This window comes from Protopterus annectens, chromosome 14.part0 (assembly GCF_019279795.1).
Source record: "Protopterus annectens isolate FY-2018-M chromosome 14.part0, PAN1.0, whole genome shotgun sequence".
NCBI classification, from domain to species: domain Eukaryota; kingdom Metazoa; phylum Chordata; order Ceratodontiformes; family Protopteridae; genus Protopterus; species Protopterus annectens.
In genome coordinates, this window is record NC_056748.1 from 12085248 (window position 1) to 12111019 (window position 25772).

Genomic DNA, 25772 nt, shown 5'->3' on the forward strand with positions numbered 1-25772 from the left:
GATAAAGCAGAGCTGGACAGAAGAGGGAAGGAATGAGTGAATCACAAACACTGGTTGTTTTAGTCTGGACGGCTGGCAGTCAAATGACTTGTTCTGCCCATGTAACAAGGGGCTTGCAGGACATAAAACCATAACCTGAAAAGTAGGTTTGGCTTATCAAGCCAGCAATGGTATCCTCATTAACAACTGGGTGGCAGCACTCACATGGTGGTGAGGCATAGTAAAAAGTCTCATGGTAATGCAGACACCAGTGTCAGACACCAAAGGGTGGTAATTAGGGCTTAAAATAAGAAAAGCCCAATAGCTACTTGAACAGACTCTTCAAAAGGCTCTTGGTCTATGAAGAACTAATGGGCTTATATTAACAGGGAGCTGGGTACATAAAAGGGGAGAAATGCTCACAGCATAGTAGTGCTGTCAAACTCTATGATCTTACTGATCAGAATCTAGTCAAAGGAAAGGATAGAGTACCTCTAGGGTACTGCAAGGGTCATAGGTTCCTACGTACCTACTATGCTACTGATCTGTGAGGATCTTAAGAATGCTAGCCTTGCATTCCTATGGTAATTATAGGCTTAATATTTTGCAATACGAATATCCAAGGACAAGCAAAACAAAGTAAACATAGGGGTAATAAGTTCTCTATCTGTACAGGCCAATGCTGCTAAACCAGCGGCAAATTTGCAGTCAGGCAGCTATTCATCCAAATTATATTTGAATAAAAGAAGTACTCTGTTTTACAGAAGTGGTATTCTATACATATCTATCACTCCAACATGTTCATTTTGCAAAAGCAATAGGTGCAAGATAACACTGGACTTGCAAATGTGTAAAAAGGTCTAATAGAATAGGTTCTGTTGAGGCTCTATATGCAAGACGGAAGTCATCTTTCAATAGCCTGTATGACATCTAGAAGAGAGAAAAGGCTTTGAGTCAGTCTACATTAGTTTTTATGATTTACACCCTTGATTTTTTTAGCATAAAAGAGTAGTGTCCATTCCATTTATGACAATTGTTTGGACAGATACATTTCACAAGAGGCATTACACAATGACCAGTCTAATGACTGCACTATACAGTGGAATAAATATGCTCTGGATGCCATACCCTTGTATGTAAACTGTGTGATGAAAAACAATTTCCTTACAATAGGGGATATGTGGTGATCAAAGAACAGTTCATTGCCAATATAGATTCCCAAATCTCCAACTACAGAATCAATTTTCGGGAAGGGGGTGTTGTCAATGTGATAGCTGCAAGGGGAGTCATGCTTGCCAAAGGATAGGATTACACATTTCTTGGAATTCAGTTTTAGTCCATGGTTTTGACACCAACTATTTGCTTGGGATAGGCCCTCGCATACAACTCTGATGTCCTCTGGGAAGTAAATGATAGCACCAAGTTTACAATCATCTGCAAATTTTTTCAGCCACAAACTCCTAACATTATATTTAACCTTTGAGAAGTAAATGTCAAAGAGGAGGGGCAAAGGACTGAACATAGAGTCACTCCTCTAGTGAAAAGTCTTCTGGAAGAGCCCACCCTTACTTCCTAGTTTTATTTATGAGACAATTAACTAACCAAGGAGTTACACACAGGCTAACATTTAGCTAGGAGAGTAATCTACAATGCCCAGATGCAAGACACTGTTGAACACCTTTGCGAGGTCCAGATATGCAGTGTGCACCATTTGCCCTTGCCCACTTTATCAGTGACAGTTTGTGAAAGAGTTGGCCAGATTAAGTAGGCAGGACCTTCATGAATCCGAACCAGACTGCGTCAACAGTCTGTAGATTACCTATATCCCTATTTATTCATTTCATAATGATCCTTTCCCTAGCCTTACTGATGTGACTGGTCAGGTTTATGGTTCTGTAATTACCTGGGTCTGTTGAAATTCCACCTTTATGCAAGGGAATGACTGTTGCTGTCCTGCATCCCCCTAGCACTGCTTTCAGGAATATACTGAAGTGTCTCTACAGAAGGTCAAATAAGTAAATGTTTCAAGCCATCCAGTAGGCAGCCTGGTATGTTACCCAGCCCCAAAGACATAGTGTTGTTGCTCTTGGAAAGTGCCTGAGGACTTGTTCTTAGGGAATTTTGAGGGGTTACAGATGTAGGCATTTGTTCTGAGAATATTGGAGGCAAGTGAGGAGGTGAAGTCAGTTTGTCTGCTTAGATTTGTTATGTCCTCTGGGTCCAAGTATTTTGATATCATTTACCATTAGCTCATCTCAGTGTTATATACAGTTTAAGACTTCAAACATTGTTAATGCAGGCTTTGTTGTTATCGGTCATCTGGATAGCTATTTACACCAGATATCTGGCTTTGATTAATTTGATCAGGACCTGAAGTTCTTTGTTTAGTTTTGAAAAAGAGAATTATTTGGCTTTTTTGAGAATTAAATGTGTGTGTGCAATTATTTTTTTTTTTATTACAGGGTCAGTTTACATTAGAGTTCAACCACAGGAGTTTATTTTAAAATTCGGTGATGTGTTAATTTCAGAGGGGGACAAATGCATCTATATAGCAGTTTATGTGCAGAGAATTTAGCAGTAAAGGATTCCATGTGGTATCGATGTGAAAGATTCTTTTGATTTTAGCTAGGTTATCACTTTGCATTACCTCTGAATACTGAGGTACTGGAGTATATTTCAGGGTCCAGTCTTAAGGTGAATGTGACTGGCTTGTGATCCCATTTGATCAGGGAAGAGGTAACAATTGGTTTGGAAGAGAACTGCACCACACTGGTAAGGGCAAAGTCCAGGATTTTATTGCACATGATTGTGGTGCATACTAACTGGTCCAGAGCTTTAGACCTGATGAAGTTCTGAAATCTCTGTGAATGTATGTTTGAGGATGTACAACTCTACCAAGTCTATAGAAGGATAGCTGAAGTCTAGCTGAAGTCTCCTAGAAGACTGGTGCCTGGTTTAATACACAGATTTTCAACATTGGTTAAGTATGAGGCATGGGCTGAGGGGGACATAAAGGCGGTCCTCTTGTTAGCTACGGTTTTGTTTATAGTAAGATGGACATGGAGGGGTTCCTGGTAATTATCTTTTTTAACAAGTCAGAGCAATATTTGTCTTTTTTTTTTTTTTTTGGAGGGGGGGGGTAATAAGAGACAACTCCATCTTCAGTGCCATTGTCTAATGCAGAGAGTCAGTAAGAATATCAGGCACTGAAGCCCTGCACTGATGGAGTGCTTTCACTGGTCTTGAATCAGACCTCTGTGACGATACATATATCAAGATTTTACAAGGTAAGAAGTGCTTGTAGGGTGTGGAGTTGGCATCTGTACCTTGTGGGTTTTAACCAATTAAGCTGAATTATGATATTGCTGGCCCAGGTCTGGGCAAAGTCACTCTAAGTCCCACCTCCTGAGTCACGAATGCAAAAAAAAGACATTTGATTCTCAATCCACAAATCAAACTAAAGTAATATGTAGATCAATACTGACAAGTCAGAATCTAAGAGTCTTTTTTGTTGCCACTACTGAAAAAGATAAATTGAGATATTAGTCCCCCCTATATCTACTTCAGGGGAAAACCAGTTCAGAAAAAAGAAAGAAAGTCACACCACCGAAGGCAGTCCAAATCCAAAACAACTTTAAAAACAGAGACATTTGAATGTACCACGATGAACAAAGAACAGATTTCACATAAAGACTTTAATGCAACAACCCCAATAAAATAGGCAAGCAGGACAAGCGCTTAGCCTTCTTCAGATCCTGTTTACTGGGCCTAAAACTGAATGTTTACAAACTTAGACCAATCACGGTCTTTTGAAAACCATTGCATCACTTTCTCATGCAGTAGTTGTCACTCAAAGGACCACTCCTTCAGTTTACATCCCTTCCTCACAGTAGCTATGAAGCATTCCCCATAGTAGCAGTCACTCAAATGAACACTCCCTTATTTTGGGCCAATGATGTTGAACCTGTTGCTATCTCCTCCCATTTAGACCACATTCTTTGATAATTGGTATCAATGATACCATTGCATTCAAGCCTGGAGGGCAAACTGCCCTTAGGTCTATTATCCACTTGAGTTCTTCTTCCCCAGTTATTTTCTGCAAGCCACCTCCTTTTGATGTTTCTTTTACAATACAGATGACCATAAACTTGAACAAGTGGGTGTTATTAAGCTTCACATGTGAATAGAGGGTATTTGTTTCTACTTTACTCCTTATATCAGATAAATGCCGTAGGATACACTCTTTTAGCATTCTGTTTGTTTTGCCTATATAATAGGCTGAGCAAAGAGAGCATGTAGAGATATAAATCACATTTTTGATGGTACAAGTAGCCCAACCTTGTAAACTACAGCATTTTCCTGTTTTTGGATGTTTGAAAACATTACTTGTATTAATCAAAGGACAAACCTTACAGTAGCCACATTTCCAAGTGCCTCTATGTGTATATGCAATATTATTTGCTCCTTCATTAATTAATTAATATATAGGCAAAACTAACAGAATGCTAAAACAGCATATCTTACGACACTTATCTGATATAAGGAATAAAGTAGAAACAAATGCCCTAAACACCCACTCATTCAAGTTTATGGTTATCTCTATTGTAAAAGAAACATCGAGAGGAGGTGACTTGCAGAATAGAATGGTGGTAGAAGAACTCAAATGGATAATGAGGAATGCTTCATAGCACTATTTGGAAGTGATGTAAAACTGAAGAAGTGGTCCTTTGAGTGACAACTACTGCATGAAGAAGTGGTGCAATGGTTTTCAAAAGACTGTGATTGGTCTATCCAAGTTTTCAAACATTCAGTTTTAGACCCAGTAAACAGGATCTGAATAAGGCTAAGGCTGAAAGCGTTCATCCTGCTTGCCTATTTTATTGGCATTGTTGCATTAACGTTTTTATGTGAAATTTGTGCTTTGTTCATGGTGGTACGTTCAACTGTCTGTTTTTTAAGTCGTCAGGGGAAAACCAGAGTTACTTTACAATTAAAAAAAAAAAAAACATTTTATTCACACACATATACACACACACACACAAATTGTTTAGTTTTTTAAAGGTGGTGTTTTACTAATGTACTTATTTATAATAGCAACAAAATAGCATGCATAGAGGTTGGTTTAATCAATCAATTCAGTAAGTGTCCAATGATTTAATGAGCATTTGTATAAAAGGATGTGATGTAATGAATTCTAAATTGTCTGAAGTTTAACATAGCCATAGCCTTAAACGAAAACGCCATAGCCTTACACAAAAGCGCTTACAGAGTGTCATATTTTTTGTGACTAAAGTGGTTTTCTACTACTAACAAATGGACTTGAGTATTCAGTTATCAAAGTTCAGCTATATTGCTTTTTTTGCACAGTACTTCTACAAATTTGAGAGGAGTCCTTAGTCCCCAAGGTGTTGGAAAACAGCTTGCGACGCCTTGCCATGTTCAGACTTGGTTTTACCAAAATAATGGCAAGATTCCTAATTTTTAATACCATGGAGATCACGTGAGACAAACTACAATTTGAAAGATTTCAGGTGCTAAGAAAGTCTTTAACTCAATAACCTTTAACATCTGACATACAGGCGAGTGCTGAAAGCTGTGATATATGCTTTCAGGATGCATTTCATATTGGTGGTTTCCCACCATTTAGGTCTAGTTTTGAAAACTACCCTGGAACCATTCAGTTGACAATGATGCTGACAATTGTTTGGGGGGGTGATACTGTCCTTCCAAACAGCCACATTTGTCAGTGCACATTCTAACCTGTTCTAGCCATGTTGGCTTTGAAGGGGTAACTACTGCCAATACCCATGATATATGGCCTGCAACAGTTCAATGATGTCAACCTGTTCCAAACCTTAAGTTCCTCCTTGATCTTTTTACTGCATGCGAAATTGCAACAAAATGGTGGTGACTAGGTGGTACTGCAGGGTCAATGTGCAAGCAGCCTTGATAACCCTTGGTTTATTAGATACCACTAAAAGGGTTAGAGTACTGATGCACCAGACAGACAGTCAGGCACATGGGATGAGACCCATATTACATGGCATATGAGCAACCTTGATAAACCTTCATTCTTCTACTCTGCTGAAGCTTAAAACGAAAGCATTCTAGCTTATCAATGATAAAAAAGGTGCCAGGACCATTATGAACTGGGCCACGACCCATGCCACAAATCTGTGTTACAGAATTTTAGGCAAATACTTCAGATGACATGAGGGGCAGCACAGTGGCACAGCAAACAGCATTGTCGCCTCACAGCAAGAGGTTCCCGGTTTGATTCTTGGCTGGGATACCTTCTGTGTGGAGTCTGCATGTCCTCCCCGTATTTGTGTGGGTTTCTTCTGCGTGATGTGGTCTCCTCACACATTCCAAAGACATGCAATAGATAGACTGGTCACTATAAACTGGTCACAGGTGTGAGTGTGTGAAATTGGCCACAGGTGTGTGTGTGGTGTGGAATAATTACTGGGGCAAAGCTAGCCACCTGGCAGTGTAAACCTTTGCACTAGAGGATTCCATCCATCCATCTTCAACCCCTTTTCCCATTCTGCATGTGGGGTCAGGGTGTCACTTCAGCACAGACAATCATCTCGAACCAAGGTTTACACTGACAGGTGGTTAAGCCCTGCCGCTGTAATTCATTCGTATCACTCACGTGCACAAACACTCACCTACAGCCAATTTAGTGTCAAATCCACCTACTGCAGGTCTTTGGAATGTAGGAGGAAACCAGAGCACCCACAGGAAACCCACGTGATAGCAGGGTGCACATGCAGAATCCACACAGAAGGCACCCCAGCCGAGTGAAAGGACACCCTGACCCTATGTGCAAAAATGGGAAAAGGGATTGTAGGTGGATTTTAGGCGACATGAACTAAAATACTGAAGAAAGCTTCAGTGACTCAAATTAGTTTAATGAACAGGCTGAACATACCTTCAGAATCTAGTAAGATCGTTACAAGTGTACTTTTAAGGAATAATTTAATAAACGTTTTAAGATGTAGGCAAACATGCATTTATATAAAAGAAAATAAACCATGCTAACATGACCACGGTTACAAACATTATACGTCACATACATTCTTTTATACAAATCATCATCAAGGCAGCATTACATAAATTGCTCAATTCCTGCCTTCCCTTAAACCTCATTCCTCCTCCAAAACTTTATTCTACATGCACTTTTGCCAAAATTTCCATTTTTTTTTCCTAAGCAATTTGCTCCAACCTTGCTCTAAGGATCCCACTTCCAATTCTTTTACCTATTTTGTTACAATATTCACTTCTACCTCCCATTTCTAAGTAACTGCTTTTTTGGCAACCACCAGAATTAAATTTACCAAGGTGTTATGTTGTCTAGGCAATTCAGATCCTGTATCCCAGCTCAAAAAATAATTTCCTTAATTATACCCAATATTTCTGACAGAGTACTCTGTATAGAATTTTTAAAATCTTCCAATTCATTACACTCCCAAATTATGGAACTATGTTCCCAGTTACCTCTTCTCCATCAGACGTCCAACATTTGCCATCTACCTTAGGAAAACATTCTTTGGAATCTGCTTGGGGTATGAAAATACCTATGCAAACACTTACAAGCAAAACTCCTAAATCTTCTAAACTTGTTTCAATATATTTATTTCTAACCTCCTCCGACTGATTCCTAAAGTTATCGTGCAATATTTTATATGTTCTACTAATTATCCCTTTTTAAACAGCAGTTTCTGTTCTAGACTCAACTAAACTCCAGAGCAGGTCTTTCACTTGGGGATTTTCCTTTCCCTTTTTCTTTGCCTGTACTCTAATATCAATCCCAGGTACAGGGAAAGCAGTCTTTAGCCTGCAGTCCAAATTCCTTCTTGGCCCTCTTCCCAGCCTATTTCCTTTCCTTCTCTAGCTATTTACTCACAATATCTTAGTTCTATTGTCAGTTTTCTCCAGTAAATTTTAGCCCCTCTTGCCTATTCTCTGTACCCCTAAATGTAATCATCCCCATCAGCAAAACCTCCTTCCTCCATTCTTGTGTTGGCTTAGTTCTTAGAATATAATATTCTGCATGGCTGTTGCTATTCACCTTAATGATGATCTGCATCCAAAATCCCACTCTCCCTTTATTTCTAGCTTTCCACTTGTGTTATGCACATGAGCCTTAACTGCATAGCTCTAAAAACAACCATTCAAATCAGGTAATACTAAACCACTTTGTTCTACTGGAAAAGATCAACTTATCCCACTTGACCCTTGCCATCTTCCCCAGCCAGATACAATCTTAACTCTTTATTACTGTCCACAACTTCCCTTTTGGTTGATATAAATATGCCGGACCTGTATAAAACTAAAGGGACACTCTTCACTGCTTGTATTTTGATTTCTCAGCTTTTGCATTATCTAATTTAGTCTCTTCCCACATACCCTTAGCTGCAATAACACCCTTTTTAACCCATACTCCTAAACACTTCATTTTACTGGGTCCCCAAAAATATGGGTATTGCTCAATAAATGTGTTTGTGAGTACACAGTTTACATGTATAGCCTTTGTTTTGTCTTTATTCATTTTATAAATTGAAAAAACTTGAAACCGTCTCAGAATGTTCCACAACAGAGATGTCCTTTTCTGTTTTTATCAAGTACAAAATAATATCTGTAAATAAAGACAGCTTTTCTTGAATCATACCAATTATATCCCTGAATTTCTGAGTCCCTTATTTTCTTTGACAATGCCTTTAAATAGAACACAAATAAACAGGAAAAAGGCCATCCCTGCCTCATTCCTCTGTTCAGATACAACATATGCGGATGGTGCAGTGATGCAGCAGTTGTGTCACCTCACAACAAGAGGTTTGCCCATTCGATTTTCAGCTGGGGTGCCTTGTGTGCAGAGTATGCATGCCCTCCTTGCGTTCATGTGAGTTTCCTCCAGGTGCTCCAGTTTCTTCCCACATTACAAAGACATACATCTGGAACATTTCTCCCCAGGCCGCTGTTGAAAATTGGCTTCATTCCAAATCAGAATTTCCTGATTTAAAAAAAGTTAAATAAATAAAGATAGATATCAAAGAGGAACCCTCTCACTTTAAAATTTGCCTCAAATCCCCCATATAGCCTCCTAATTAACCTCAATCCCTCATATATCCTCCTAATTAACATTATTATTGCATCAGAGAACTGCAAATGCGTCCGTTGTCCTACTCATAAAATCCCGTATTACTCTGTCAAATACTTTATCGGTATCAAGACCTACCACTACCAACAGTATTTTCTTACATTCTGCTTCCTTCTGGATCATCAGTATTCTATTTCACGTTATTAAAATGTTTGCCTCCCCTCCACAAAACTACACTGATCCAAATCAATTTTGATAACACCTTTGCCATGCTTTTAAACTATTATACACAAATACTTTATAATCATGGTTTAAAATGGGAATTGGCCTATATGAAGCTGGGTCTGATGGATCTTCACCATCTTTAGGTATTAAAGCCACCTCAGCTTTCTTCCAGGATATTTCTGCTTTCCCTCCTTTTAAAATACTGTTAAACAAAAACTTCCAGATCTTCTATCACTTTCTTCCCTCCTAGCTTCCAAAATCTTCCACAGGAATACCATCAATTCTTGGAGACTTTCCTGCAGATTGATTACAAGCCACAGTCAGGAGCAACTCTTTCTTCTGGTATGATTATATCTTTACTAATACATATCTTGGCTGCTTTCTCATGATCAGGTTTGGAGCATACACACAATGTGCTCTTTCAATTAAAAAAATCTTGCTATGGAATACAAGTCCAGTTACTTACTTGTGCTTTCATAAAGTTAATACACAGCCTGTTCCTTCCAGTTTCTCTAGTAAAGCAGAAAACCTCAGGGTTTCTCTGCATGCTCTGTCTTACCAATTTTTGAAAATGCTCTTCTTGAGCAGTCTCATAATCAGCCAGCGTTTTCTTCATTTTGACCTCTGATTTTTGCAGTTTTTTTAATCAGTTTATTTGAACAACTTTTAAAGCTTCTCCCATTTTTCCAGCCTTTTGTAATTTGAGTTGAGATAGCCCAAAAAGTTTTTAATCAGCTCTTCCAACATCTGACTTATTTTCCTCTAAATTACTACAGCCATCTCCTTTACCAAAGTTGGAGCTTGAACAACTTTTTCCAGAACAGCTGCATGATTCTTCCCAGTCAGTGTTTTCTCATCACCTTTTTTGCCTGATTTTTTTTCAGGCTCCAAGATTCTTTGATACCATCCGGGCAGTGTAATTACTAACCAGTAACTGAACTTTACTAAAACAGGCAGAATTACTGCCCCTTATCTATCCGTTTCTTTTACCACACAGAGAGCTGAAATTAAGCTGTTGATCAGTGTGTTGCCAGCTTGTAAAGCCAGTTATGAGTTTATTATTAATATGGAATATGGATCACTGCATGTGGTGGTCTGAAGAGACGACAGTCCTACTGTTGAAATAAAGAGGTTGCATCATTACTCACAGTTTTAGGAAGAAAAATGTAAATGTGATTAACTTCTACTTCATGCTGAAGTGACAGATAAAGTCCTTTCCTATATTATTAAGAAGCTCCAAACTATAAAGGCAAGTGATAGCATTTAACAAAATACTTAAGCTTTCCACATGCTCTTTACTGTTTACCTTTAGCCGAACATGCCTGCTGTTGTAGGAAGAAACAACCACAGTTTCAGAACACTGATCCTTTTGAAAGACAAGTTCAATGAAGTGAATGGTCTGCTAAGAACCTAGAACTTTGTGGAGCTGTCAGAGTAGATTGCGCCCGTGTATAGTACCATGCCATTTATTCCCCGATGCTTGTATTTCAAAGCATTTGAATGTCACAAAACATTCAGCAAGGAAAAAAGTCAAGTTCCTGACAATACTATACAACTCTGAATTAAATGTGGGATTTTCTCTACATCATCCTGAATTATCAGTCAAGTGACAGCATTAACAGACATGGAAGGTAGGCATCAAGAGTTTCTCATTGCATTTGAATGCTTTCTTGCAAGCCAATGTTGTACTGAAAATAAACAATTAGCTTTAACAACTGCACATTTATCAAAATTCGCAGCAACAACGGTAAGCAAAATGTTTTTTAATGAAAATCTGCCCAATTAAATTCACTGCAAGTGGATAATGGTTGAACCTTTACAAACATTAAGTATGAAATGAAGGAAATGCAGTTTGTTATACAGACATACCTTCAAAATCCTTGTCAGTACAGGAATAACCACTGTATTTCTGATATTGGGGCACTAATATAATGCTTATGAAAAGTATCAGGAGAGCACACAACACACACACCACATCATGGAGCTTTGGTTGCTGGATAGCAGGAAATAATACACAATGCATTATTAAACACTACAGCAAGAACTGCTGTCAAATGACAATAACCCATAAGCTTAACATTTAGTCAACTATTATCCTAAATGGCAGGGGCATTAAACCGATGATGTACTGCCAAACAGTATCTGTTGGTAATAAATATTCACACAGCACAAACACTACAAGTACCTCAGAAATCTCTGTTCACATGTATACATGAATCATCTGCACCTAGATATGAACTCCAGAGCTTAGGTGCCACAATACAACCTGTGCAAAACTCCAGGGACTATGTGTCACAGCACAACTCCTGTGGAACTCCAGAATCTAGGAATCACAATACAATAAATATAAAACTCATGTCATAATCAAGAGGCCTGTCTGAATCCATGTAATTAAAGCCACAGGAGGAATTTCGTGAGGCCTGCCTGAATCCATGTAATTAAAGCCACAGGAGGAATTTCGTACATAATGCTACAAACTAAAGCTCAAAGTAAAATAGTGCTAAGGCATACTTTTAGTCCCTGTCTGTATACAGTACTCGACAATGACAGAACCTCTGGGTTTATAACAACATACAGGAAGAAGCACCCAAACTAGGGCTGCACCACCCAAACCCTTTCATTTGTACCCTCTGCTATGCGTACTGACAAGTATGGGACTAGCGTAGTCCTCAATAAAAACTGACAAAAATAAAGTTTGCGCATGTAACAGTGAGGCATAAAATACCAGTGCATATGTGTAAAAACATCTGTACTGCAATATTCCCATACATGTCTCATACCACTATGTACCAAGTAGCCCATCAAGTACTGGATGCCACTGAACATTTTTTTTTATTTACTATGACCTCATTATGTCTTTTCTATGAGTGCATATGTGCTGTATAAATCAGCAGAAGTATACATAAACACAAGTCATTATTTCATGTTCCCGAATGACTTCTATTAAGTGGTACCCCAGGCCATCCCAAGTGATCTTTCTTGCTGTACTGCTGACAACTTACAGGCTTAGGCTGGAGATATGATATTTTAAACAGTATGTCAATGGAGCAGTCTAACCTATCACAGGAGACAGAAGCAAACATGGCCGAGTGCAGCATGTCGAACCGTGCAAAGGCAAGATGCATATAGACTCATTGGAGCCAAAAGCAAAGAGAAAGTTTTCCTCTTACGCTGCAGTGTGTTGTACTAGCAAGTTTGGACTGCCAAGGCAAAAGAAGTGTTTACACATTTTCTAGTCAGGCAGCGCCAGTTCTACAATAGTGCCTGCTAACACACCAACAGCATAGGTTCTCAGACTCTCTTTATATTGAGACTCTTTCAAACCAGAAAAAAATCTTTTTAAGTTCTTGAGCATCCCTAGGGAATCAAAATCATACTACCCATTAAAAAAAAAAATTGTTATTTTGTGCAGAAGACAGCCAACCACCTTCTTCCAACGTACACCACTTAAAATAACCAAAACCTAGCACAGTACTTTTTTTCTTTTAGTACTAAACCTGCATTCAGTACCCTTACAAATTAACATTGTCCTTCTGCATTTAGCCTGATCCAACAATAAAAAAACAGTTAATTTTTAAGTTTATGTTTGGGCCTCTAGTCGAGCCCATACCACCCCAAAGAGGTTTCTCTCACCATTTGAGAACTGGCTGTCTAGAGTGCTCAGATGTATGACTGTTACTACCATCATTTTCATAACTGCTACGTACAAAGTACACTATTGTATTTCACTGTGACTGCGTGTTCAGCACTTGACCAACTGTGCATCACTGGGTAAGCCTGCAGTCAAGTGTCATATATTTCAGCAGCACAACAACAGAGTAACAGTGTTGAGGAAACTTCTTTGTGCAGTTATGAGTTCTCCATAATACTGTGGGAATGCACAACAGGCAGAAAAAAGGTAAGAAAATGCCAATATTCCAGTACTTCTAGATGTTTGCCAACCTCCAGTAAAAGAAATAACGCCAGGCTATGCAAGACACCCCCAATATCCAGCAATAAATTGACCATAACCACTCATTTGTTCATAAATCAAACTGTATAATTGTTTGTACTTGTTTTCTTTAGAGCAACAAGATGTAAAAACTCTCAGTGCCACAAACGTTTAACTTCAGTACTATTATAAAGACATGCAACAAAGAAAAAGATATAATAAACATTATCATATTAGACATGACACAAAGTACCTTAAGCAAGATTTAAAGAATGATAAATAATTTCATTATGATGCAGAGACTATGGTAAAACAAGCATGTAAGCTGCATTAATCAGCTCCATGAAGATTTGCCTCAAAACACAGTATCAGCTACTACCTCAAGATGAGTAACTTACATGGATGACACTGACCTGCGTTCTCTTGGCAGAAATTCTTATACATTACTAAAATTTCCAAAATATGATAAGGAATACTAAAAAATGATAAGTAAACATAACCCCTTCCTCCACACAGAGGCCTGTTATACTTCCACATGATTTAAATCTGCAAATGGCATAAGAAACTTGAACCAAACCCATCAAGCACTTAGCTGTTTAAATAGCAACTCCATTTCAGAAAGAGAGGCTGGGCAACTCTGCACAATTGGTGACCATGTAACACCACCACCAAAGCTGGACATCACAATTCACAAATCAACTCAGTCAAGGTGTAAAGGAGGTATACACAAAGGAAAACAGAGACTAAGACTGTACCTACAAGTACACAAACTTGCTGTCAATATTACAGTGGAATCATCTAGCCTACATTAATTGTACTATACATTTCTGGTTGGACAATGTATATATACTGTCTCTTGTTAATGTTTCCTTGTCTTCTGTTCAGATTATGAATATTCAGACATAGTTTTGGTAAACTGTTTTTCTTAAAAAGCGTCTGTATAAAGCATCTACTATGGAAGTGGAGAAACATATTTCCTCTTTGGGAGTTCATTAACTAAAGACAGATCACAAATAGATGAAGGTTAATCTGAAGCAGTATCAAGCTTCAAGGACACATTTTCATGATAATACTACGAATAAAATGGGTTTAAGGCTACTTCTAAAGCTGTTCTAATATCTGCTTATAGAAGAGATACCTTGATTAGATTTTCTTTAACATAAAGTGTAAAGATTTTAATGTTAGCCAGGTTTCCCCAAATATATTAAAAACGTCGTGTTGGAATGATCTGACAAAGATAAAAGATGCTTATATTAGTGTTGTACCTAAATGTATATGTGCCTGTAAACTTAACCAGAAATTTAAGAAACTTTTTCAACTTTGGAAAAATGGTAACCGATTTTGGAAGTACATTCCTTAAAATCGATTTGTTTACAATCATTCATGTGATGATGTGAAGTATTGCCAGCATTTCCCAGCATAACTAATGAGAATTTTGTAAATCATTATATGCCATTTGGATATCAAACTGATTTGTACAGATGCTCGTGTTAAAAATGTACCAACACGGGGTCCTGCTGGACACAAAAAAAAATACAGTCTGACATACAGGTGTAACTGTTGAAACATATATAAGAGAGGATACTGGAAGAGAAGAGGTTACAGCTAACTTTGAAAAATAGTCTGAAATGAAATTACCTGGGTTAGGCCATAAAGATTGTATCTTACTGATTGTGAAAACCAGGACTATGAATCCTACTTTATTGTCTTTAAGGGTGAACTAACTGCTACCCTGGAAGGGTGGAAGTTCTGAAATGGTTTTATAGCTTCCAGATGCTATAACACATCTCAGCAAAGCTGTGTGCATGTGTGTTATGATGCATATGTAGTAGATTCTGGCTCAGTTTCTAGTAAACGGGGTAGTGCGGGAGCCAGGCCAAGTGATTAGATGTATGTGATGTCATTCTGTAATCCAGCACTGAAATGATGCTTTAATACTAGATGATACGCAAGTCTCAGGGCAGTCTAATTTTGAAACCTGACCACGAAAGACGGCCACTCACTCATTTCATCTTGCCTTGCTTTAGTAAGTAACCAGGGAACAGTAATTCTTCAGATCAGTCAGGAAAATATAGTGAGAATAGTTAAGTACTGATTTTCTCTACCTGTGTGACTCTATCCATCGGTGTTATTTTTAACATTTCCTGTGATTCAAACTCTGATTTTTACTGTAAATAGATATTTAGTATTTTCATCTTATTTTATTATTAAATATATTTAAACTTTTCATTGCAGCTGGTCTTTTAGAAAACATTTTAAACCTTTGACAGTACTTATATTTATTTGTTGACACTGTGGTCACTCCTGAAAGTATGGCCACTCCTGAAAGTATTGCTGTATTGGTCAAACACTACCATTTGTATTAATATTAACTTTACTCAGTATAATTGGGTACCCTTGTAAGAGCCTTAGAGTGGCTGGCTTTGGAGTGTTCTGGTAGCGCTGGAACTACATTGTAGTCTGGGCATGGCTGGTAAATTTGTGCCAGCCTTTCCCAGCTGTGTGTGTGTGTAGATCAGGTCTCAAGGAGTAGGAGTGTGTGTGTGTCAGCTACTTGGAGCAGGGACACAGAGCGCTTGTTTCACAGACAGGGTGGTAGAGGACTTGGTTTGGAATTCTCGGTTGAGGACTCAGCTCTAATGCTGTGCCAGTGGGAAAGTCTTATTGGGGGCAGAGAGAGAGAGAGAGAGAGAGGAATGGGGATGCTAGAGACAGAGAGATGGGGGGGGGGGGGCAGACCAAGTGTGCTCCCAGTGTGCTCTTAAAGGAAATTGTGGTATTTTTGTTTCAAGTGATAATCCCTCTACAGTGTCAGTGGTGAGGATTCAGGCTCTTGATTACTAGCCCAGGGGAGGGACGTCACAATTCATACCATTCCTTCACATTGCAGTTTTTCTAATATGTAATGATTATTGGATTCCCCTTTTAAAATGTCTACATACGTCAGCTTGAGATGACTTAAAATAATATGCTGATTCTCAATACGGACCTGTGTTATTGCCTCTTATGTTTGGAATTACTATTACATTTTTTTTCTTACACTTAAAATAAATGCATTTGAAAAAATATGATTTTTAATGTAATTAAGCTGTAGCTAAAGATAAAAACGCAGATGACCCAGTCCACCTCTCTGCTAACTAATCAATAAAAACAAAACAAAGAGCAGAAGTACCTGCAACTCTTCAGTGGCACAGTTTTAAGACAGACCTTGCTCCGTACAAGCCAGCTGATGGCAGAAGGTATTAAAGTATGTTACACAATACTGAAACTACTTAGATCAAGAAAAAAAGGGATGCAACAAACACTTAAAAATGTGTTTAGTAAACTTGCAATGTGAAAGCTTAACGCTAACACAGCCACAAAAATTACCCTTGATCAGGGCGTCTGTCATATATAATTTCATGGACATTATGACCATTACAAAGAAATGTCAAAATTATCTGACCTGGAACAAGCTTAAATCAGTTTATGAACACTTCAACCTAATCTCTATATCACACAATCAACAGCAACCTGACTGCTTGAGACCTTCTGATTCTGTCAATGTAACTTTTTAAGTCCCAGTGGTTGGCTCAATATACACAGTTCCTCTCAATACACTTCAGTGAAACATAAAGGTGAAAAACACAACATTCCTACAACTAACAGGCCTTCAGCATACAAGATATACACAAGTACCACCATATCAGCAAACAAAGTCTAAGCAATAGCAAAGCAGCAGCCAAGTAAACACATTTTGTGGACCTAACCGATAGTATCACTGAGGCATCACGAGAAAAATGTAAAGTATTACATTATGGAGACCAGAATACGTGTGAAATTGTTTAAATTACTGCTTAAAGCAAATCTACACAGTGGCGGCAGTGTTTACAAAGAAAATTACTGAACTAAAACATTTATTCTGACAAGTGACCGCATTTGTGGGTAGCATAGCAATATCCATGTTAAAGCATTTACAAATGGGCAAGACAACATTTGCAGCCGTGTGCACGTTTGAATATTAAAGGGGGAGCAACATTTAGAGGACAGGTCTTTGAAACAGAAACTTAAGGATGCATAGCTTAACGACAATAAAATGCCAACATCGGACTAGTGCATCACGATAGCCATGAAAACAAAATTTTCACAAGATCTAGGTTTGATTCCTACCTACAGCATCAACTAATAGAGTGGATGTCAAAAAGTCATTTCATGGATTCAGATCACCCACGAAAACACATACACACATGTACCTAACGAATTTTAACTGTGCTACGAAACTACATAACACGTATGAAGAACATGTGTGAAAAAATAAGTAAGTCAGAAATCGGGATTTACATATGTTTTAATAACACAATATTAATAATAAATAATACGCTGCCATACTACTTCATAAAATAAAAAGGCTTGCAGGGAAAGCAGCATTCAATTTAGTATACGGTTCATGATTTTACAGACACGGCTGTAGGGATAACAGGCCGAAAACACCTTGGTGCAGTAAGACCCCTGCATTACTACTACAGTTATTGCTAGCATGCTTTTTCCTCCGCACGTATTAAGTAGTAACAGCAGACAACTCGTACAACACCTACCATAGCTGGAAGGGGCGGTGAAGTTGCTTACCAAAACACCACTAACTACATATCCGACTACATAAGGGGGAGGGGGCATAACATGTGCCAGAATACTTACCTAATGACCACAGACATGCCCCCTCTTCGCCAGACGATATACCACCCACGTTCTCCAAGGCGCCCTCCTCAGAAGAGCTGCAGTTTTCCTCCCTTCACAACGCAACCTGATGGTGGTACACTATTTTGCAGGAAGCGTTGCCTAGAGCGTTGTCAGCAACGCGCACTGAATGGTTCAGCATTTGGCAGCCCCGCCTTCTATTCCACGCGGTTTTAACGTAGGAAGAAACTTCAAATGCCGGTTGATTGAGCTGTACTGAAGAAATGCAAATAAATTGTGTGGTGCAGGAGGGTATATGGCTTCCTTTTCAAGCATTTATATTATTATTTTAACGAACACTGTAAAAAACGGCATGTGCATAGTGACACATGCTGCAGTTGGCACCTTTTAGGTGTTTGCTTTTTTGATTTATCTTTGAAAAATCGACCAAATGAAACCCAATGAGTACCAGAATCGATCATATTGATTGTCTTACACATTATAGTGTTGCCACTGCGTCTTAACTGCTGTCAAGGAAATTGACTGAAGTAAAAACTGCGGTCAGTCTGAGACGCATGGGAGTCTAGTCCCGCAGTTTGTAAGTAATCAGAGCGCTTGGGGGAACCATACCTCTTAGAGCAAAAAATCTGAACAAAAGCCTAAAATGAAGGGGGGACAAATACGGGCAGGTTTTAAATATTGCTCTTACAAACTTAGAAAGTTGATAGAATAATAGTTTTTGCATAAGCATCCATTTTCTGAAGGACGTGGAGTCTGAAACTCAAATGTTTGTCATTATTTAATGACTTCAATCCTCAGCTATTTGCCAGAAAAGTACATATTTTAGGAGGAAAACACCAAAAGTATGAGGCAAAAATCTGGACATTATGCGAACATCTGTACAGTTGAGCGGTATGGCCCAGGGAGCCGACTTTTAAGGATGTTAAGCATACCATTCCAGGGGTGTAGCAAGCAAATTCCATTTTGTACTACTAACAAGCTGTTAGTGCTACCCCCTTAGACACCTATCACATAAAAATGAACATGTCTCTCAAAATGCTGCCCCAAGCACTTAATAAATATGAGCAACATTTTCATCTGCTCCCCCCAAAAGCTATTAAAGTATTGTTTCAGATTAGCAGTATTATACCTGTTGTTAAAGGTATTCATACACAGTTGTAGACATAATATCACCTGAAAAATGCCTTGTTGATATGATGCTCAGAAAAAAGTGTACTCAGTAGAGTTCAAAGAGTATGCCTGGCTACACCCTTACATGTAGCACTCCCTGATTTTGCTTCATTTTTTTTTATCTTGTCCCTCATTAAATCTTTTGTTTCTTTGTTTCTATTTTTTTTTTTTTTGTTGTTCTGGGAAATCACGGAGGACTGCATTCAGTGGAAATTGCCAGAGCAGACATTATAGTTTTTAGGTGAATTAGGGTAATAGTTAAAAACTTTCTCTCATTTTTGACCTTTGTTCCTCACTGTTTTGGCTTTCTCCTTAATTTTACAAAGAAGTTGTGGTATGCTCTCAAATGACCCTGATGTTGCAGAATGACCCTGATCTTGCCTTCTAGCTTTGCCCAGTCCCTCATAAAAATAAAATGATTTTCTGGTAAATCCGTCAATAAATTTTGGACACTAGAGTTTAAGACTTTTTTAAAAATGCACGTTAATGCAAAACATTGCACTGTTAACTTTTTAAAGTGTTTTAATGTGTTGAAAAATGTCCCTAATCTTTCCTCCCCACAAGCAATGAGGTTGAGAGCTATTGATGCCACGTCATAGTTAAATGTTAGTACTAATTCATTTTCACCAGTGCCCCTAACATCATACTTGCACTTTGCTTCAATAAATGATTACAAGGGAGCTGGATGTGGTTGTTTTGGTTAAGAAATATTATTTTATTTATTTGTGTTGACTAGGGAAGTTTAATTTAGACGAAAAGCCCATTTTCAGGGCAGACCCAGGATGGAAAGCTCCACAGAATCAATATTGTTATATAAATTAGTAGTATGCAATACAGATCTGTTTCACATAACAATAATATTTACAAAAATGGTAGTTTAGAAACACATTTCTTTAACATATTGTTAAATGGGTTATGCAACTGCACCATTCCACAGCCAACACCAAATATCCTTACATAAAATTGTAGCATAGATTTTAGAACTGTATCACATAATATTAATTAATTTAGTTTGGCTGAATTGCAGTAACACGTATATGATAGCTGATATAACTGATGGTTATGAATATTGTTTATGCACACAAGGTGAGAGTGGAAAAGCAAGATATTCTTAGGAATTAAAGTATTTATCAAAAGAGAAACAAAGTATAAAAAGGAATACATTTTAATATACTGGAAGAGTAATCCCCGCAGAGGTTTGTTAATCAAATTTAAAAAAGGGGGACACAGGGATAAGGGAAGGAAGGAGAAAGAAAGTTAGATGGTGAAGGAGGGGTATGTGAAGTAGGGGGAAAGAATATTTTCTTCATAAAGGGTCTTTCAAGGATGTTCTAAAGAGAAGTAGCTATGCAGTTTAGAATTCCATAATTTTGAGATGACGTTAGAATATAAGGAGTTGCCTGCCTTCTTGATGGACTTCAGCGATAAGCAGAAAGGATTTTTTGCTACAACACAAATCCCTGGTACAGGAGTAGTATTGCAGTCTGTTTTGGAGTGCAAGGCATTATTCTGGCATAAAGTTAACTTTGTGGGCAGTGACCACTTTTGAATAGGATAAGTAATTGGGTAATTCTATATAGTCTAGTTCTCATAAGGTGTTGCAATGATTGGTTTGAAAAAGGGAGTTTGCAGCAAATTTAGCTACTTTGTAATAGCATAGTTTTAATTTCATTTTTTTTTCAGTTTTGTTAAGATTAGTCAGACTAGGTGGTGCTTACTAAAGAAATGCAATGGGTTTTCTGTCATCTGTGAGATATTTCTTAGGTCTGTAGAGGGAGCATAGATTCAGGTGTATTTTTTTGATGGCTTGATGGAGGTGCTGGTCGAATTTTAGTGGGTCGTCATTCAGGACTCCCAATAACTTAGTGTGAGGAATGCCTTCAATTACAGTGTCGTTGCCTGAGTATATGTGGAAGGTGTGTTTATGTTGCGCTATTTCTTAGTGATAAAGAGCATTAACTTTGTTTTATTTGTGTTTAGGAATAAGTGGTAATTACCTAGCCAGGATTCTGTAGCAGAGAAGGAGAGATGGGTGATTTCTTGAAGTTTTAGAAAGGTTAGGGCAGAGTAGATAAGTGTATAATTGTCTGCATATTGTACTATAGCAGCATGTTTGTTTGTAGTCTGAAGATCATTAGTGAAAATATTGAGTAGGACTGAACCTAGTATTGATCTTTGTGGGACTCCAACTGTGGCTGGGAGAGATGGTGAAAGTTCTTGGCATCGTTTGACAGCTTGTAGTCTGTTGGACAGATAACTGTGACATTAGGACAAGGAAGATCAACTCAGCACAAGTGATGAGAGTTCAAGAAAGAGTTTAAGTGGGAAACTGTATCAAAGGCTTTTGAGAGATCAATGAAGAAAGATGAGACTAGTTTACTTTCATTTCTATGTTGAATTATGGTATTGGGGAAGCTAAGAAGGGAAGTGGTTGTGCTATAGCTGTGAAGGAAATCATGTTGTGTTTTGGATAGGAGATTTTTGTTAGTGAGGGGTTGATTAGCTGGGTGAGGGTGCATCTTCTTAAGATTTTTGATTATGGTGATAAGATTGTAATGGTTCTGTAATTTGATAAACCAGAAGAGATGCCACCTTTGTGCAATGGAATAATGTTTGACATTTTCCAGATGGCTTGGACATGTTTTTCTGTTACAGAATATTTTTGCACTGAACAGTGCTTGGGCAGCACTTGGACAGCTTTCTACAAAGAATACAATAAAGTTATTTGAATAAACAAATGATCTCCAAGTGTATTTCTTAAGAATTAAACTTTGCAGTGAGACTTTAGCACCGAGCTTTGCACTGAGTTTTGAAACCCCCTTTTTTCACAGGTACAGCACAACCGGAGTTAGCGGGATGGACTGGAAGCGATAGCTGAACAATCTAATCCAAAGCCAATAAGTCCATATCAATTAGAGGACCAGCTGAACCCAATATTAACACAGTGGCCAGACCCTCAGACATTGAGGAAACTCCTACCCACATGCATAACACAAATGACACGAGAGGGTTAGGAGCCACATGGAGACAAGCAGAGCTAAACAACATTAGGAAGACATAAACTGCTTTCCTCAACTTTCCCTATTAATCTTTGTTCTTTACATATTGAAAGGGTTTCTTTAATAAGTACCTTAAGTGTCATTAAAACCTGCTTTAAAAGTTACATAGAACAACAGACTAAGGTTCGGGTGCATTCTCTGTTTTCATGAGAAAGCTGAGTGAGTTAACAACTTCGTTTACCAAATGGTTTAGTAATATGGAGATGGGGACTGTCAGAGCATCTGTTACTTTTGGATATTCATCTGGCAGGTTATCAACAGTTACGGCTTAGCTAATGTAACATTTTTCTAAAAAGAGGAGGTTTGACAGGGTGAAAAGTGAAACTCTGTGTTGTTGTTTAATAAGATTGGGTGTGTAGAGGGGTGTGTCTAGGTGATTTCTCTGATTACAGAAAGAATATTGCTTGTAAAGTATGAATTAAATTGAGTTTGGATGCCATCCTTGCTTTTATTGGTTGTGGAGGTGACAGTGGTAGATTGACGGGGTTGGAGACATTTTTGGATAGTTGACCAAAATAATTTGGGGTTATTTTTGAGTTTCTGTTAGAGTTTTAAGTAACAAGACCTTTGGTCATTTTAATCTGTTTTTTGATAGATTTTTAAGTTGCTGAAAGTTTGGAAAGTATCTTCATTTTTGTTTATATGCCAGCATTTCCATGCTTTGTCTCTGTCTAATTAGTTATTTAGTTTTCTTGATTAGCGAAGGTACTGTGGTAGATTTTGCTCTTTTTGATTTAATAGGTGCTATTTCATTTGAGATCTTAAGGATAGTGTGTTGTAGTGGGAGACAACATCATGTAAGGACAATGTGTTTAATGGATTCCAGTTACAGAGGTAGATGGAGGAGATGAAGGTGTCTTTGTTAATGTAAGTCAAGTTGCGTACTTGGTTGTATATTAATAGGGTATTTAAGTTTTGCCATTGTCTCAATGCATATGTTGGGAGATGGTCACTAACTCTGTCAGGTAAGCATCCAGAAGAGTTTACAGTATTAACTTTGTTAGTAAAAATCTAGTCCTGTACCAACTGCCTATTTGTTTTTGTCTATTATTGTAGTGGTACAGATTAATTGGAAGAAACCAAAGAAATTTAGGGATATAGAGCAGGGGGTTGCTGAGTTACAGGTTTGCCAGTCAACAATTAGAGCAACCATTATAATGGTTTCTTGGCGTATATTTTGGGAAAGCCAGAGCAGGATATCCTCAGTTATGGTAGCATTGTTACCAGGTATCTATAATGCTACATTGCAGATGGTCTTTTTCCTGATGAGCTTGAGGTATGAGATAATTATTTCTGATTGGACAAAGTTGGGGATGTCATGGGTATGAAGATTTACTTCTGCATTATCTTTATGTATTATTGCTATGCTGCCTTTGCATTTATGTTTCTGTCCACTCTGAGGATGTTAACGTATGGGGGCAATTTTATGGTTTTAACCACGTTTCTGTAATTATTCTTATATCTGGGGAGTAAAATGCTAATTATGCATGGAGTTCTTGTGATTTATTTCCTATACTCTTAATGTTCATGTTGAGAAAGAGTAAGTATAACTTTAACAGGGAGAAAACTTCTACCAAAAGACAGTCTATTTGCAAACTTTCTAAAGGCATATAGGAGTATAGTATTAGAAAAGTCAGAATATTCCTGACTGAATGATATAATTCACCTAAAGACAGACTGTCACAGCATTATTACTTATGTTATGTCTAGCCATCTGTATAACATTATGTATTTATCCCTCTAAAAGTGCAGCTTAACTCCATTGATTATCATTTGATTTATTTAGATAATGGGTATTCACCTGCACCTTACATAGTTACATGTCCACATTTGTGTATCACCAAGTTGAGTTAGTTCAACAAAAGCAGCATTAACATTGGCATTGATTATGGTTAATAAACTGCATAAAAATGACAACATTGGTGTACACTGTATGATTGTGACATCACAGAAAATATTGTGCAGTTGTAAGCAGTACAAGTATAGTTAGGTACCTGCATAAATAGTCAGTACATTACGTCAAACCTGCTTACAATGCAACAGAGAGAAGTAAATGCCAATACTTACTAACTGTGTACCAAGAATATTACGTGGATTAGGCTGCATATAATGCAAAACACTGTATTTACATGTGACAGTAGTAACATACCAGAAGATTCACAGAAGACCTACAGGTGATCCTCTGGAAACATCCAGCCAGGTGGAAAAACAAGCCGGGAAATTGGAGTAATTGATTATAATATAGTCTGAATTTCCAGAAAGGCGTGATGGAAGCAAGTTGATAACCCCCTTGGGCAAAACAAAAAACAACTATGTAGAGTTGGTAGCAGTCTTGTTTGAAGCCTTGGTAAGGCATAGAAAAGTAGACCACACCAAAAAGCTAAAAAGCTAAGATGTGAATGGCATAAAATGTAACATCTGATATACTTGTTGATGCATCATATTTGTTGCCTATGAAGTATACTGCCATTACTTAAATGATTTGCACAAACTGTTTAAGGATAGCACTTGTGACACCCCTGCACTGGCCCAGTAATCAAGGAGCCTCAATCCTCACCACTGGCAACAGTGGGGGAACATACACACTGGGAGGATGACAAGTATACACACACACACAGTAAAGTGCAATTTCCCTTAAGAGCACACAGAGAACACAGTCAGTCTGGGGCTGGTTTCTCCTTATTTCTCCATATCCCCAGTAAGCCTCCCCACTGGCATAGCTATAGGTTTAAGATCTCAGCTGAGGGGTCAAGCCAAGACCCCCAGCAACCTGTCTGTCCAACCAGTGCTTCGTGTCCCTGCCCAAGTAGCTGACACACACACACACACACACACACACACACACACACACACACACACACACACACTTTGAGATTTGATTTATATACAGACACACACACACACACACACACACACACACACACACACACACACACACACACACACACACACACACACACACACACACACCAGGGGAAGGCTGGCACAGGTTTAGTAGCTATGCCTCCTTCTGCCCAGACTATAAGGTAGTTTCCACTTCCACCAACCCTCACTTATCAGCTACAATAAGGCCCTTACAAAGGGTGTCCAATCCTGCTGTGTAATGTTACTATTAATCCAAATGGTAGTTTTGACCAAGCGCCAAGCTATTAAGCGTGGCCTGTACAGTATCACCAGATACATATGCAAGTACTGTAAGAGCTTAAATATGTCTCAAATATCAGCCACAAAGATAGATTTAAATATATTTAATAATAAATAACAAAAGAACAAGAAAGTACTCAGTACACAGACATAGTTACTTCAGAGTTCAAAAATCACAGGAAATATTTTAAAACAACATTGCAGGACAGTCTCAAATAAATGCACAAAACATCTAAACTAATCTTTACTATATTCCTATCTATATCTAAGAGAGATACTATGCCCTAAATCTTGCTGACAGACAGCCACATGCAGATGATGATGATGATGATGAGTGGATGTTCTTGATAGGTCCAAGACAAAATACCAAATGCACAGTCTCTCTCTCAGAGAGTTCTTAAATTAAATTCACATTTACTGCTGGGTTAGCCTGGATTACATCATTTTTTTGTCATCTGACTTCAGTTCCCAGGCTAAAACAGAAACT

General features: G+C 38.1%; 1 protein-coding gene across 2 annotated transcripts in view; it reads right to left on the minus strand.

Moving 5' to 3' along the window:
- The window catches only part of ADD3 (adducin 3), a 3087715-nt gene extending 3069679 nt beyond the window's left edge, over positions 1-18036 (minus strand). For both annotated transcript variants that reach the window (XM_044055712.1, XM_044055702.1), the window contains exon 1: positions 17913-18036. The gene's annotated coding sequence lies outside the window, so the exon portion shown is untranslated. The remainder of the gene's footprint in view (positions 1-17912) is intronic.
- Positions 18037-25772: the final 7736 nt, after the last annotated feature.